Here is an 18,248-nt window from a genome sequence, read left to right as displayed (position 1 = left end):
CTCATTTTCCGCATGCACTCATCATCACGCATGTAAATAATCAACAACAGTGTTCAACAACAGATTATCTTTCATTTTCACATCATTTCAGAACCGATCATTCTTACATTGAGATTTAACCCATGTAATGTACCATAAAAAGTAATTACAGTGCCTAATAAAGTCAACCCCCAACTCAAAGTTTTATTTTTTTCCTTTCTTTCTCTTTACATTTGGAGCATGACAAATATTCAATTGTGGGTATTCGAACACCATTAGATGTGTGTTATGATGTTACAAAATAGGTTAAAGCTTCGAAAAAGAAGGAAAACAGCTGTAGTTTGTAAAACAAAAAGGTCGAAGGGCAGCTGTTCTACAGATGTGGAAGGATTTTCAGGAAGGACGATATATAAGGAAGTGGAGTTTTATCTGAAAAAGGAACTCTGCTGAACATATCATATAACCTTGTTGATGTAACTGAAGATGACAGAAGTATTTGTAATTGGTTTATAACGAAGCACAAACACACCTGAAAGATCGATGTGCTCGATAGATTGCTAACTTCTGTTACTGTAAAAAAAAAAAAAATGACTGGAAGTAATCTGACACTGACAAATGGAATGAGAAGTTAAACAGTGGAACAGAACAGATCTGTGCTGAATACAAACAGGTCCATTAACTTACATGTTAATGATAACAATTAATCAACAGAAACTATATTGTCATGCAACACAAAAATAATAGAAAGAACATAGGAAGCCATTAAAATAATTGGTGATTGGGTATTTATAAAAAAAAAACTCAGAGCGAATGTCAACAGCTGACACATGTGGGATGCTGGGCCCAATGTAAACTAGGCTAATTAAAAAAACAGATCAAAAATGTCTGATGGTAGAAACTGAGAGCAGTGATAACACACACCCCACACAAAGAAAGGAGAGGGCCATGAGGCGGGGAGAAAGGGAGGGGGGTGGAAGAAAAGTAAATGAGGGGTTCACTGAGCTTATCATCTGTTTTAATGCACAGACAAACAAGAGAAAGAGAGGTCTTAAAACACAGTACAAAATCCCACAAACGCTAGCCAAAACCTTCTCTACTCTTTCTCTCTCACTTGCTTCCTTTCCTCACTGGCAAGAACACAGTTAGGACACCTGGGAAACTTGTGCATGCAGCAACACACACACACACACACGCACGCACGCACGCACGTCACGCAGTCTGTAGCGCTGTAAAAAACATTATAGCCTCTCTGAATTAGACTCTGGAAAGAGATATAAAACTCACGCAGAGAAAGTCTGTTTTAACAGAAGTAAACATGGAGAGCAGATAGTGACTCACCCTTCGTTTAGTAGCTCTTTATCTCTCTTTCTGTCCCTCTTTCTCTGTGCCCGAGTCAGCCTGCAACACCAGCTGGACTCACAGCCACGCCCACTCTAGAGTCATGTGACCACAGAACAGCCAAGCAGCACTCATCACCCATTCATACAGGGTATAGTAGAATCTGTCATGGTGTGGCTCAGGTTTTGCTTACATTTTGGGGACCAAATGTCTCCAAGAAATTTGCTAAACTTACTGTTACTTACTGTACTTAATGTACAGTAATGGAAGGATAACGGCTTAATAAAATAATGTCTGAGACATTTTAGGTAGAGTAAGTTGAAAATATCAGCTCAGCAATGGTAGTCAAAAAAATCCCCACCATGATATATAAACAAACATTTGTTTGTCTCTTTGTATAAGAGACCCTTAAATTATTATTAGTAGCATATAATTGTAAGTGGATCAGTTTTGTTTAGAATTCTGAAAAATAACTTGTTTTATAAATGCATGAATTCATTCATTTAATAATATGTCATATTGTATTAAAACATATTTATATTATCATATTTATGTTTTGGTGGAAATATAAACTACTGGCGGAAATATGTTCTTCCAATAATCAAAGTAGTTCTCAAAAAAAAAACAAAAAAAAAAAACTATTGATATTAATTATTATCATTACTAATCAAAATGTCTTTAGATTCTGATATGGTAAGTTTTTTTTTATATAAATTTATATACTTAATTTTAACAATTTTAATGCATAACTGAGTAGCTCTTTTGGCATCACTCGTTCATTGTGCCTAGTATATATCATATTAGAACTGAAAGAAAATATTAATAAACAATAACCATTTACTTTTCTCTTTTAAAAAGATATTTAGCAGAATGTTACATGATGATTAGTGCAAAAATGTCTTAGAAATATTGCACACCACATTACAGTCAGTTTATAATGATTATAATGCTCTTCACTACACACTATTAATAATACTTATTATTAAGTAAATTGTAATACTTAATATTTAGTCAAATGAAAAAATAATAAATCACAACAATATTCAGTCACTGTCAGTACAAGAGGAAGTGATTTAACGTAACTTTCCTATCACTGTATCAGCAGTAAAACGCATAATTGAACGTGCATAAGTATGCATTTGTATACAAGTGGATATGTGTGTCTATATTTTTTGCATGGGCAAGAATGTAAACATGCAAAATGCAGGAAGTCGTTAAAAAGCACTAAATCTGTAGCCTTCCTTTAAAAGGTTAAAGGAAACCCAGGTATCGCTGTTCATTTGAAACAATTCTTCTGAGACAAACTTCATGTGTCTGAGAGAGTAACCACATCCAGCCACCTAGCTAAGACTGATAACAGAAATGATAAAACAGCATTTGTAAAACAGCATTACACCGATTGTAATGATAGGACAGTAACGTTCAGCATTTATTTCGGCTTTTGAGATGGCAAAAACTTCAAAACAATTCTTAAAGGGATAGTTCACCCAAAAATGAAAATTCTGTCAGTAATTACTCACCCTCATGTTGTTCCAACCCCGTAAGACCTTCGTTCATCTTCGGAACACAAATTAAGATATTTTTGATTAAATCTGAGAGTTGTCTAGTTCCTCCATAGGCTTCTAAGGGACTGAAACTTGCTGACCCAGAAAATGTATTAAAGACATCGTTAATATAGTCCAAGTGACTCCAGTGGCTCGATCTTAAGTTTATAAAGCGACGAGAATACTTTTTGTGCGCAAAAACAACCAAAAATAACGACTTTATTCCACTTTTCATTTCCTTCTCTCTGGGCCTCGGGTCTTTTCACGTAGTGTTTAAGCGTAGCGCGTTTGTGTTGCACGTCACCACGTAGGCTCACTATTGGCCGACGCTGGTCATGTGTGATACGTGGTGACGTACAACACAGACGCGCTACGCTTAAACACTACGTGAAAAGACCAGAGGCCCAGAGAGAAGGAAATGAAAAGTGGAATAAAGTCGTTATTTTTGTTTGTTTTTGCGCACAAAAAGTATTCTCGTCGCTTTATAAACTTAAGATCGAGCCACTGGAGTCACTTGGACTATATTAACGATGTCTTTAATACATTTTCTGGGCCAGCAAGTTTCAGTCCCTTAGAAGCCTATGGAGGAGTTAGACAACTCTCAGATTTAATCAAAAATATCTTAATTTGTGTTCCGAAGATGAACGAATGTCTTACGGGGTTGGAACAACATGAGGGTGAGTAATTACTGACAGAATTTTCATTTTTGGGTGAACTATTCCTTTAAGACACTGAAAATAATGAGAGAGGTCAGGCCATGTTTTTAGAGTACATGGAATATTCTGTCAGAGATGCATTAGTGTGTAATCCTAAATACGTCTGAGAACAGCTATGTTACTCAGGAACTCTTGTCCAGAGAAAGACATACAGAGTGAGTGAGAGAGAGAGAGAGAGAGAGAGAGAGAGAGAGAGAGAGAGAGAGAGAGAGAGAGAGAGAGAGAGAGAGAGAGAGAGAGAGAGAGACTTCCTGTAGGTTTTTTTTCTGCTTATCTTAATTACGCATATACATACGAGATTGGTCCTTAGAGGTTTGACCACATGACTTCCTGTTCATGATAACCACCATAAACATCCAAGTATTACTGGCCGGTTGTTGCTCTTCACACATAGTAAGCCTCTTCCTGAGATTTCTAGACTGGAATTGTTTGTTATTCTATAATTAATGTTTATGTTGTTTTACTCAAAGGAAGTTATCAGAAAGCAAATTAAGGTGTATCACTGCCCGAGAGCAAAATGAGGAAAAACCAGTCAGAGAGAAGACAAAAAGACAACGAGATAGAGAGTGTAGAGGAGGAAGTGTGCTGTGCAAGATTAGATATGATAGTGAAATGCACGCTTTAATTATAGCATATGGAATTGATTTCACAGCTTTCTTAGTCCTGAGGCAGTGAGGATGACTCATTCTTAAGGCCTTCAGAGATTTAAGACTGCAGCTCTGTCTTATCTGGAAAAGGCTTGGGTTTAATTCATTCCTGTCCCCCTGGTGTTGTTCTGTCCCAAACAACTGAAGGACATTTAGTTTGAGGATGATATGTGGTTAGAGTAAAGCTGTCACCTTCAGACATCTTATAGATCCACGGTCAGCCATTGATTAGAAGCATTTAAGTGTCCAAACATGCAAAGCTTGTGCTTTAATTTTACTCAGTAGATCCTCACAATGGCTGTCTGAAAGCTGAAAAATACTGCCTCCACAGGGAGCATCCGGAGATAGGAACGCATGTCCGAATTCTATGATCATGTCACATCCTATCTACCGTATCCTGTATCTGAATTTTTTTTGAAGGCAGCATAGATGTATCCCTCACTCACTGTAAAAAATATTTTCATGATTTGTTATCACAACTTTTAATCTTTTGTCAAATCAACTTAGATAATTAATGTGGTTCAGATAACATATATTTTGAAGTTCTATTTATTAAACCATAATCTTTTGTCAAATCAACTTAGATAATGTTGTTCAGATAACATATATTTTGAGTTTCTATTTATTAAACCAATCTCTTTGTTGCATTAACTCAATTTTTTAATTTCAATGAACTCAAAATTTTAAGGCAACCAGGTAACTTACATTTTTAAGTTAAACCTTTAACTTAAAAATGTAAGTTACCTGGTTGCCTTAAAATTTTGAGTTCATTGAAATTAAAAAATTGAGTTAATGCAACAAAGAGATTGGTTTAATAAATAGAAACTCAAAATATATGTTATCTGAACAACATTATCTAAGTTGATTTGACAAAAGATTATGGTTTAATAAATAGAACTTCAAAATATATGTTATCTGAACCACATTAATTATCTAAGTTGTTTTGACAAAAGATTAAAAGTTAAGATAACAAATCATGAAAATATTTTTTTACAGTGCTGATATACCACTATCCTCTATGTTAAAGGGTAACTCTCGCCAAAATGCAACCTAGGTTTTTTTTGTTAATCTACCCGAGGCAAACTTTAGTTTAAAAGCATAATTAGAATGGAAACGCCACTTTTAAGTTTTATCGAGCCTTTTAATGTTGTGTCGAGTAGTGTTGTCACGATACCAAAATTATGACTTCGATACGATACCAGACCAAAATACCTCGATACCGATACTGAATCGATACCACGGCAAAAAAACTAAAAGTAATTGAAAAATATGAGAGAACTTACAAATCATTGTTTTATAAATTAATTTTAAAAAGCTAAAAACTCATGACCAGCATGTTCCTGACCTGCTTTATGACCATTCCCTCCCCTTTATTAAAAATAATAATAATAATAATTGCATGTCAGTGTGAACGTCCTTACCGAGATGTTTGCAACAATCACATTATTATCAGTCATGCTAACATTTACAAACCTTTCACAACTCTGAACAGGTTGGGATGACCAAAATCTTATTTCATTATACGAGTCATTTAATATTTTTTAAATGTAATTTTATAATTATAATATAGATATTTAATTTAATTGTATCTTTGTTATTAAAAATAAGCAAAAAAGCAAATTACAAACAATATGACAAATACTATAAGAGACAAATAAAATAAACAGTGCTTCATTTCTTTTTTGAAAGCTAAATAGACCTTCTGTAGCTGAAAAAATAAGGTCTTCACTAAATAAATTAACTATAGACTGATTCTTAATAAATAGATCAAATTTATTCAGTCAAGCATTGGGTGACTGTCTATTTTCTTTTGTTGTTGGATTAACAATCACACAGAATATTACGCTGCCGGTCCGGCAGTATCTGCACGTATCTATGGAAGCTTGTTTCCGCCACAAAATAAAAAAATAAAAAGATAATTGCGACTTTTTATCTCACAATTGCGAGTTTACATCTCGCAATTCTGACTTTATTTCTCAGAATTGCGAGATATAAAGTCAGAATTCTGAGATATAAAGTCAGAATTGCGTGAAATAAAGTCAGAATTCTGAGATATAAAGTCAGAATTGCGAGATATAAAGTCGCAATTGCGTGTTATAAAGTCAGAATTCTGACTTTTTTTCTCGCAATTGCGACTTTATATCACGCAATTCTGACTTTATATCTCAGAATTCTGACTTTATATCTCAGAATTCTGACTTTATATCTCAGAATTCTGACTTTATATCTCAGAATTCTGACTTTATATCACGCAATTGCGAGTTTATATCTCGCAATTCTGACATCTTTTCTCAGAATTGTGAGATATAAAGTCCAATTCTAAGGAAAAAAAAAAGACGGACTTTTTTTTTTTTTTACCTTAGAATAGTTTATATCTCACAATTCTGACTTTATAACACGCAATTGCGACTTTATATCATGCAATTCTGACTTTATATCTCGCAATTGCGTGATATAAAGTCAGAATTCTGAGATATAAAGTCAGAATTCTGAGATATAAAGTCAGAATTGCGTGATATAAAGTCGCAATTGCGAGAAAAAAAGTCAGAATTCTGACTTTATAACACGCAATTGCGACTTTATATCATGCAATTCTGACTTTATATCTCGCAATTGCGTGATATAAAGTCAGAATTCTGAGATATAAAGTCAGAATTCTGAGATATAAAGTCAGAATTCTGAGATATAAAGTCAGAATTGCGTGATATAAAGTCGCAATTGCGAGAAAAAAAGTCAGAATTCTGACTTTATAACACGCAATTGCGACTTTATATCTCGCAATTCTGACTTTATATCTCAGAATTCTGACTTTATTTCACGCAATTCTGACTTTATATCTCAGAATTCTGACTTTATATCTCGCAATTCTGAGAAATAAAGTCAGAATTGCGAGATGTAAACTCGCAATTGTGAGATAAAAAGTCGCAACTATCTTTTTATTTTTTTATTTTGTGGCGGAAACAAGCTTCCATACGTATCCAATAGCCTACATTGGAACATATAGGCCTAGGATTTATTTTTACAAACGGTTTACGTTCACTAAAGTATGGAAGCTTGTTTCCGCCACAAAAAAAAAAAAAAAAAAAAAGATAATTGCGACTTTTTATTTCACAATTGCGAGTTTACATCTCGCAATTCTGACTTTATTTCTCAGAATTGCGAGATATAAAGTCAGAATTGCGTGTTTTAAAGTCGCAATTGCGTGTTATAAAGTCAGAATTCTGAGATATAAAGTCAGAATTGCGTGTTATAAAGTCAGAATTCTGACTTTTTTTCTCGCAATTGCGACTTTATATCACGCAATTCTGACTTTATATCTCAGCATTCTGACTTTATATCTCAGAATTCTGACTTTATATCACGCAATTGGGAGATATAAAGTCAGAATTGCATGATATAAAGTCGCAATTGCGTGTTATAAAGTCAGAATTCTGAGATATAAAGTCAGAATTGCGTGTTATAAAGTCAGAATTCTGACTTTTTTTCTCGCAATTGCGACTTTATATCACGCAATTCTGACTTTATATCTCAGAATTCTGACTTTATATCTCAGAATTCTGACTTTATATCACGCAATTGGGAGATATAAAGTCAGAATTGCATGATATAAAGTCGCAATTGCGTGTTATAAAGTCAGAATTGTGAGATATAAACTATTCTGAGGTAAAAAAAAAAAAAAAAGTCCGTCATTTTTCCCCCCTTATAATTGGACTTTATATCTCACAATTCTGAGAAAAGATGTCAGAATTGCGAGATATAAACTCGCAATTATGTGTTATAAAGTCAGAATTGCGTGATATAAAGTCAGAATTCTGAGATATAAAGTCAGAATTGCGTGATATAAAGTCGCAATTGCGAGAAAAAAAGTCAGAATTCTGACTTTATAAGACGCAATTGCGACTTTATATCTCGCAATTCTGACTTTATATCTCAGAATTCTGACTTTATATCACGCAATTCTGACTTTATATCTCAGAATTCTGACTTTATTTCACGCAATTCTGACTTTATATCTCGCAATTCTGAGAAATAAAGTCAGAATTGCGAGATGTAAACTCGCAATTGTGAGATAAAAAGTCGCAATTATCTTTTATTTTTTTATTTTGTGGCGGAAACAAGCTTCCATACTAAAGACATAACCAACTGTGTCTGAATACTCGCCAGTACGTGCAGTTTTACATATCATTTTGAGTCTTCAAACCTAATAATTCGCGAAAGAGAACTGAAGTAGCGATCGCATGCTGTCTGAACGGCGTGTGCGCGCGCTTCAGGTCTGAGCCCGGCAGCGCGAGCACGTCCCGCGCTTTATTTTCTTATGCATGCAAGTTTCTTTGTCAAGTGCTGCGCGTATATATTTTACTGTTCTGCTTCCGTTGTTTAGTGAATGTACACGTCCTGACTCCTGCTGTCACACAGCTACTCAAATTAAGAAATACTGCTCTTATTATTTAGAGTAGCCTACTGTCACTCTTAAAGTACCGGTAGGCCTACTAATAAAAGTTAATATCATATCGTTTTTAATAACCTTTCTAGTACCGGTATATCGTGCAACACTAGTGTCGAGCCTTCTTAGTGTTTTAAAAATAGCGATTTTGATGCTATCATAGAAGTGCCCCATGCTCTCCCATTCAAAAGGCAATTTGACCGAAAACAAAAATGTGGTCAAACTTAAAAGTGCCGTTTCCATTCTAATTATGCTTTAAAACGAAAGTTTGCCTCAGGTAGATTAACAAAAAGACCCTATAGGTTGCATTTTAGCGAGAGTTACCCTTTATTTCAATTCCGTGACAATTGAGCTAAAAAATAAAATGGTGTCTGAAAGTTGTGATTGGAGGTTTAGTTTGTGTGTTTTCAACTTTTGAATTAATTTCTAGGGAGAAATTATTATTGTATTAAATATTCACCAAAATCTCTCTATTTTGTTGGAGATCATTAGGCCGTTATATGCTGTCTTAGAAGTCAATTGAAATCAGTTTCAGGAGGTACCGTCATGCTCAAATGCTACTTGTGAATTCACTGCCTGCAAGGGCAGTAACATTTTACACATGATCCATTTGCAGTACGTATTCGGTACATATTTTTTTCATTACCCATGTTAACAGGTTAGAGCATTCACACTGCACAGTGCAGATGCAGCAGCGCAGCAATCTATTCCGTACCAAGTGCTTTTTTAGTCATTTCTGCACGTGCTGAATTAAAGTGGTAGCAAATTGTTTGTGGTTAAAATGAACATGGATTGACACGAAAAAAGAAAAAAAAAATCACCATAAATGCATATAGTTAAAGTCTAGCATGTTTCCTAGTCACCATATGACTTGCGGGCCTGGGTAATGAAAATAAAACTACACCCATTTGACGACAAACTGGCACAGGACTGCAAACACAAGGGGCCTCATTCATCAATAATGTAACAAATAAACTAATAATAATAATAATAGCATCCACCTGGATGATGCAACACTGGTCATATTGTTCCAGAACGCCCACCACTAACCTGACACACACAATGTGAGGGCTCAAAACAATTGGCATTTATGCCGCGTTCCAGGCAACCTGTAAGCCGTGTTTTTCCAACTCGTAACTGGGAGTACATCGATCTAGTACGAGTTCACGGGTGGGAAGTTACGGGTTTTACTGCCATTCCAGTGCACTTTCACGGGTATAAGGTTGGAAAAACACGGGTTACAGGTTGCCTGGAACGCGGCATTAAATATCACACCCCTAAAAATTCACGGTTTAAAAGCCTTGCCCCTAGAGTTTATGGCCAAGAAGAGGAAGTAGGAAAAATAAATTAATCTTACACCAAAAACACCCATTAACTTCGTAATTGCAAACAATTAGATTCATTTGTATGCCGGTAAATAAAACATAACACTTACAAACTTTCTAAACACTATAAACATATAGCATAGGCTATTTTAGTTAAATTTATTGGTAGGCTATTCAGAACAGAACAGAACAAGAAAGAAAAATAAATTAAATTATAAAAGAAAACACAAAAGGCTATAGTGGCATTCATTATAAAAAACATATAAACGTCAAGCCAAAATTAATTTATTTAAATTAAAACTGAAATGGCTTCCTCTCTCATTCAGCACAAATCCAAATGTTTCCATATTCAATTTGGTTGCTAAATTATTATTAATTATATTATTTTTTCAAAAAGTGGTATTTTTAATGGGTCACCTATCTATTCTAATTGAATAGAATTTTAATTTGACATTCTAATATTGTCGGATAATGATCGGTTATAAAGCGACGGTGGTTGTGAGGAATACAATCTAAATGAACAAAAATTATTATATTTTTGCCACCAGATTTGCTATGCTGCTCGAAAGTTCACACTAACTCAAAAACTTGTGTACACGAGCTGAAACCTAACTTAAGATTTGATCGTAGCCACCGCTAACATTCATATTGATATGAATGTTCTTCATGAAACTGAAGAAAATGAGGGCCAAGGAGAATAAATAGGAGAGCAAATACAGAGGTTAATGAGGGAGAGCAGGTGGGACAAATGAACCAACAATGAAGAAGAAGGGCGGAGTTACAACAATAGGCAGGAGAGCACATGTCACAAAGAAACAAACATGACAAGCCATGTGCTTTCACCAAACATGACAACAACAAAAGCACATTGCCAGTGAACACAATAGCCACATGCTCAAACAAAACATTAGGCTTGTTCGACATGAGCTAGCGCTGCACAGACCTATCGGTGAATGACATCAAAATACCGCGAGAGCGATTAGAGAGCAGACACTCCATATGCTTTTCAATCGCTCTCGCTGTACTTTGATGTCATAAACCGATCGGTCTGTGCAGAGCTGGTTGAAGTCGAACAAGCCTATTATATGAACACGCAGCCAATGAGAGCTCTCACCAAAACATGACAACACTAAAGCACATGGCGGATGTAAAAAAAAATGAGCCACGTGGTCCACAGCACAAGACAAGAAAGCACACGGCTGATTATAAACACAAACCGCGTGCTACACAGAACACAACAACACACGCGGACATAACTTTCCATTCTGTGATAGTTTAGCTAAAAAATTAAAGCTGGCGTCTGAAAGTTTTTTTCGAGAGAAAGTCAAGAATTACTATTGTAGTAATTAAATGTCATTAGGTGTCAGTGCTCTGTCACCAATCAAAAGCAAACCAGACCGAAGTGACAGAACCCAAACAGGTAAATTTGAACTATTTGTAATTTAAATGTTTGTGATACTAATTTGTCGGGTAAGAGAAGTACCGCGTTTAAATATTTTGCTATTGCTTGAGCAAATAAATATAAAAATCTATGTAGAAGTACTAAATAGAATATTGTGCTGTTTATATTTATTGTTTTAACGTCTGTGAAAGATTGTATTACTGTACTGTAAAAAAAAAAAAAAGAAAAGGCATAGTCAATTTCTTTTCAGTAACTTTTGGATTTAAAATCAAAATAATAAAGAACTACTTTTTTGGTACAAATATTACTGTAAATACTTTATTTGTGGTATACAGAAGCCGTGAAGCAGTTGTGCACTGCAAATGCATCTTATGTGAAAGCAATTAAGCTGCTTCTGCACCACATATATGGGCCTACAGCACAAACTGCAAACACATCATGTATGAAATGATCGTAAGCTTTCGGACGCAGCCTCCACCTAATTCCTTTATGGCTGCTTACAAAATGGGCCATTTAAAGTCCCTGTCAGGAACAAAAGAGTTAAAAAGGGAAAAATAACCTTGGGAAAATGTGTTCATTTGTTTAAAGCCTATTTGTCTGAGGCAGGTGTCACCAACCCTGCTCCTGGAGGGCTACTGTCCTGCAGACTTTAGGTCCAACCCTGTTCCAACACACCTGCCTGTAATTATCAAGCAACCCTGAACAGCTTGATTAGCTGGTCCAGGTGTGTTTGATTGGGGTTGGAGCTGAAATCTGCAGGACTGTAGCCCTCCAGGAGCAGGGTTGGTGACACCTGGTCTGAGGTATAGTAAAATACTATACCTCAGACAAATAGGCTATAAATAAATGAAAAATTGCCATTAGCACTGATAACAGAGCCCAAAAAGACATCAAGGCCCGAATAAATAAAGCAAGAGGAGCTTTTAGCAGGCTCAGAACCATCTGGAAGTCTAAACAGATAAGCCTCAGAACAAAGATCATGCTTTACAACAGCAATGTTACATCAGTGGATCTCTATGGCTCTGAATGTTGGAGAATAGTGAAAACAGACTTGAGCAAGGTACAGTAGATGGCTTCCATAACACACTGTAAAAATAAAAGGTGTCTGGAGGAACCTTTTGGGGTTCTTCACTTTGCCACACCGGCGGAACCGTCTGTAGATCCTCTAAGCACCCTTTAAAAAGGGCCGGTTCTCTGAGGAACCACACAGGTTTCCTGAGGAACTCTTATATTAGGCACTGTGTGGAACCACTTTGGGTGCCTCCAGGAACCAAATTTCATTTTATTTAAATATTTAATTTCACGTTGTTACTGTGGTTACCTTTGACTTCTATTATAATAAACAAATTGAACCAAATACAAAATAAGAATTGTTTATTACATATTTGATATTCATTTTTATACATACACTTCCATGCACATGGGGAAAAAAAGCTAACTATAAATTAATATCAATGAATACACAAAAAAATAGTATAATACATAAGCAACATGAATAATCAACCATGTACTGTATATACAATAGATAAACAAGAAAAGACATCTCAACAAAATGCATGGAAACACACATGTTCCACGAAATAAATCGATGCAAAAAAAATACATTTTGACTAATTAAAAATGTCCATCTTTACTTAACTTTAAAACATTTGTGTTTCAGTCCGATGGTAAGTCCAAAAGCTCTATCAGATGCCAAAAACAAACAACAAACAGTGCTAATATGCACTCATTGTGCTGTAATATTCCTGAAAATTATGATCCTAACCTTTATCTCTATACCGAAATCTCAGATGGTTAGATATTCAGCTATTTTGAATCATAAAATGTTGAAGTCTGGGATAACGTTAGACTGGAGACTGTAATGTGCACTATGGCTTTTGAAAAGCTTAAATGTGTGACTTGAATCAACAGTGTTTATAAATGGTTGTTGAGTATTCTCATGAAACAAGATAGAGGAAGTAGAAGTAGAGGCTTCGACCTGGAAACAGTATTAAGGTGCAGTAAAATTATCTGTTGTTCTGTGAATGTTCACTGGTGAATTCCAGTCATTTCAATAAGAATCCACACGATCAGCAATTTCGTTTGTGGTCAAAAATGTCACTATGGGACCAAGTTGGTGTGAGGTACTTAAAGAGTTAGAAAAGTGAAAAGGTACAGCATCGTTTTCCGTTTGGTTTTCCTCTTTTCTGGTGGATGGTCCAGGCACTTCAATGATTTTCAGGTTTACAGGAGAATTTTTATTCTTGTTCAAACTTGTATTTCAGCTTACCACGATCCCTGCAAAGTACAAAATGTACTGTTAGTAAGGTTATTAAAGTGATAGTTGTGAAATTTAAATAATTTCCTTAGCCTTGTGACGTTCCAAACCTGTTTGACTTTCTGTCTGTGGAACCCAAAAGCAGATCTCAGGCATAATGCAACATAATATTTATTGACCAGTAAATGGCTTTAAAATGGTATGTGAGAGAATGAGGGAACATGTAGTAAGTAAAGTTAACCTGCTTTTGTTATTCATAACAAACGCCAATAAAGACAGCAGGAATCAGCTAAATTAGTTAGGCTATATCAGCAATTTGAAGACACAGTTGTACAGAATATGTTGAATTGAATGACTAAATCAATCTAAGACAATAAGTCAATAATTTGCATTTGTTCATTAGATCAACGTATTTAGCATCGCGGCTAAAACCTTCATACCAGATACTGTGCAATAAACGAGTGGTGAACACTGTAAAAACGTAGTAATGTATAATAAATTTAGTTATTATATATATATGTGTTTATATGTGTTTATATGTGTTTATATGTGTGTTTGAATATATAGTGAGTAGACTCTGTATATTTATTTGGCGAGTTTACAAACCTTGTAATGGAGAGCTGAACAAACGGCGGAAGCTTTGATGAGGGGAGCCGTTACTTTCAAACCCGATGACGTTGATCAGCTGAGCTTTGTTGCGCGCGAGCATCACTGAAGTGACGACAGCAGGAATAGCAGCAGTTTCGTGACAGAATAAAACTTCTCTCCTCCTGGTTCTTCTTCTTCATATTATTAATATTATTATTATTTAGTGTTGTTGTTTAAGGTTTAAATTACTTAATAAAATAGGCCTATAGGCTACTAAATAAATGTAAGCTACCCAAGTGAAAAAGACGTTGGCTACTGTTAAATGTATTAAAAATGCATTAAAGTATATTTGTATTGTAGGTCTACTAAACACACACTCAAGTACATTTTTAATACATTTAATAGTACGTCTTTTTCACCTGGGTATGTATACTGAATCAAACTTAAGTAGCCTATAATAATAATAATAATAGGATAATAATAATCTTATTCTGGCCTCACTGAACCATTGGGTTCCTCCAGATGCTGGCTTTAACATAAGAGATTTTCCAGGAACCACTTAAATGTTAAAAGATCTTCCAATAACCCTTTTATCACATTCAAGTTCCTCTATTTTCCCCCAAAGCACTTCAAGGTCTCATGGTAATGAAAAGGTGACTCCAGAACCTCTGAACTAAATACAAAGTGCTTAAAGGATCCCATAAGTTCCAGCAAGAACCTCAAAGATTGTCAATGCTCCTCCAGTAACTCTACTATAGGAGAAAGAGCTTTGAGGCACCTAAATTACATTTTGAAGTTCCTTGAGTATCCGACAGGATATTTGAGGCTCCTTTAGTTTTTACAGTGCAGTTGCCTTAAGGCCCGTTCACATCAAGCACGATAACTATAAAGATAACGATAAAGATAACTATATGCGTCCACACCAACGACTGATAACGGTCTTTTTATTCTAAGCACAGGCGAGCCCAGATCCATTTTAAATGCGCGAGACCTTTAAATTAGAATGGATTCTGATTGGCTGTCAGTGTTTTATCGTTCGACAGCTGGAAAAAAAATCGTTCTGAAAGTGATCCCAACGATATCGTTCCTCATATCTTTATCGTTATAGTTGTGGTGTGAACTCTGTTATTCTTTAATATGGAGAACGATTTTTAGAATTATATCTTTATCGTTATCTTTATAGTTATCGTCCTTGGTGTGAACGGGCCTTTAGAAAGACCTGCAACATCTACTGGACCAATACCATTGAAGGGAGTGGATTGGAATCCACTGCTGCTTCAATGTATGTGATGAGTGATTATAATCAAGGTATTAATCAATATTTTTTCGTTCTAAATATCATATGAGTTGAATGACTTCTCGGGAGATTTTACTTTGTTATAGAAGTTACCAGTGTGACTACTGAAATGTTCTTTTCATGTATTCTTTAATGTCTGTATTTGATATTTGAATGTAGTAACATTGCTTGCCTATTTACTATTTACATTGCTTGCCCATTGCTTCCAGAAATGAATTAGGGACTGGTTTTGTGTTTGAGAAAGGTCTTCAACATGTTAAAACACATAGGGGTCATTAAAGTCTATAGTTTAAGGGACCATTTGTCATTTAAAGCCTATACTTTCCATTTAGAATAAATTGTCCTGTCCTGAGAGAAAGAACTTGTTATCTTGATGTTTTGAGATGAGACTCCTGTTTATAGTTAGAGCCTGGCCATATTCAACCTTGGAAAAGATGTGTGTTGGGTGTGTGTGTTAGTCTTCTTGCTTACAGGTTAAGGAACCACTGGCATTATTGGAGATTGACTGAGTTGTTGTTCGGGACATGATGGCACCCAGCCACCCAAATCTGCGACCTGGAAGGTCACGACGTGCCTAACTTCAGGGTCCGAGTGTCAGCGGCATAATCTATGGAGATATGCTTATGTCTATCTGTATATGTGTGGAAAATTACTATGTTTATCAATTTCTTAGCCAATGAGAATCATTCAACCTGTAAGCAATGACGTAGCTTAGACCTTGGAAATGGTATAACCGCTGTGATCTTTCTAACTGTAAGCGTTGCGGCCTACGAACTCCTGTGTGAGTCTTGAAGCTGAACTTCTGCTGATGAAACTGCAAACTATCTTCAGTAAAACTTTTCTTCAATTTTTTTATAATTCTGACTCCGGGTCTTCTTTCAAACATCTGGTCCATGGGTCCTAAACTGTTAACCCCCTAACAGTAATGGTGGAGGATGCGGCGGGCAATTATTCTTGGTGACACCCCTGGCAAATCAGCAAACAAGGTAGAAAGATTTTATTGTTTGGTAGTACTGTCTGTATGGAAGAGATTGTGAAGGGGGACGGAAGAGCTTCACTCCGATGAGGAGAGTGAAGATTAATTATACTAAGTTAAAAGTTTAAGAAGTCGCTGATAGCATTGTTTAAGGTTTAAATTTAACAAGAGCAGACAGCGCAAGCGAGGCGTGCTCTGTGGGGGCCCCGCTGGGCATTGTTGGTGGCAACACCCCAGCAGAGTACGTCCCTGGATTGAAGGTCCAGGGCGCCGCAAACCTACTCCATCTCTTCCATCTCAGATAGGGGATCCCCGAATTTAGTGAATCAGGCAGTTAGGGATACTAACAAAAATAGGGTTGTTTGCCAGGGATGCATCAGGAATGATCCCGAGAGAAAAATAAAAAAGTTGTGACCCAAATTGGCGTGGACCAGTATATGTAACTGTCATGTTGGAGTATACTTTGCAGTTTCATCACGCAGAAGCCAAGCTGTGTTGTTCAAAGATCACCGCCTCCATTTCTGCTATAACTTCAGGTGAGTTTGAACTGTGATTAAGATATGGCAGACAAAAAGTAACTTGATCAATAACCTGAACAGTCCTGAAACAAATAGTGAGACAGAAGAGAGCAAATGCTGTAAGCAGCTGTGCTCTGAAGCTCTGACTTCAAAGAAATGTGGAGAAATTATTATGTAAATGGGTATTCAGGGTTTTGATTCTGTTCGGAAATTTAAACAACAACTTGACTGGCTAAACAAAGAAAGAAACTGAAAAATGTTAATTTTTAGCCTCGTATTGCTTACGATGATTACAATAAGCAAGTAAATGTAATTGTGGGTCGGGGATCATTTCCTTGGACAAATGTGATTCAAGTTAAACAGAAACATTGTGAAAACCCCTTAGAATATGTTGAGTGATTTTCTGTGCAGCTTATGAAAATTAATGTGCTGCCAATGATAATGATTAAGATTATGATTTGGCTATTGTAATTGAATCTGGTGGACTGTCAAAAGAATACAGAGAACTGCTTATCAGTGGCTGTGTTTACATTCCTGATTGGGACACACTGCTTCAAGGGTGTGCAGTAAGTTGGAGCCGTTTGCAAGCTCACTGTGATCAAACTATTAAGGTGTGCTGCTGTAGTTGAAGCTCACACATGAACCCACCAGATGACAGAGAGGGTTTTAATTATGGTCAGCAGGGCCGATTTAGCCCGTAATTGTAAATGCCCACTCATAAAGTGAGAAAATGTGAAAGTAACAGAAATTTCTAGTATTAATGTGGGTTTGAAAGTATATCAGTGTTTAAATGACGATATCAAAGTTTTCGTCTAAGAAAGAATAAGAGATAAAACTAAAACAAGGCCAAAAGACTTAAGGGAATCCTTTTGAAGGAAAGATCTATAATAATATTTTTCATAAGTGAATTGATGAATACAGGTTGATGTAAAATTACAGATAATGACTAAAAATATGAGTTGCAAAATACATAAAAGTAACTAAAGGGATGATTGTGTGTTAATGAAACACTTAGAAAAAGTTTAGATTACATTGAGAGACTAGTCTCATAAATGATTTACAATGATAACTTCAAAAAATGCATCACAAGCGGAGAGTGCTTTACTCCTCAAAGTTAGTGTGAATCCTAATTGCAGATTGATAATCTCCTAGAAAAATACATGGAAGTAATTGAGAACTTGACAACTAAAATTGAGATGAAACGTTAAACGTTATTG

At 35.7% G+C, this 18,248-nt stretch overlaps 1 protein-coding gene across 3 annotated transcripts in view; it reads right to left on the bottom strand.

Annotated features, from left to right (window-relative positions):
• septin9b (septin 9b) overlaps positions 1-18,248 on the bottom strand; it is a 180,330-nt gene that overhangs the window by 48,047 nt on the left and 114,035 nt on the right. Inside the window, exon 1 of one of the 3 annotated variants that reach the window (XM_079883230.1) lies at positions 1,318-1,439. The exons of the other annotated variants lie outside the window; for them this stretch is intronic. The gene's annotated coding sequence lies outside the window, so the exon portion shown is untranslated. Of the gene's footprint in view, positions 1-1,317; positions 1,440-18,248 lie in introns of those variants that run through there. 3 annotated transcript variants of the gene reach the window in all.

The sequence above is a fragment of the Squalius cephalus genome, assembly GCF_949319135.1.
Source record: "Squalius cephalus genome assembly, chromosome: 10".
Classification (NCBI taxonomy): Eukaryota; Metazoa; Chordata; class Actinopteri; order Cypriniformes; family Leuciscidae; genus Squalius; species Squalius cephalus.
This window is presented reverse-complemented; position numbering and strand designations above follow the sequence as displayed.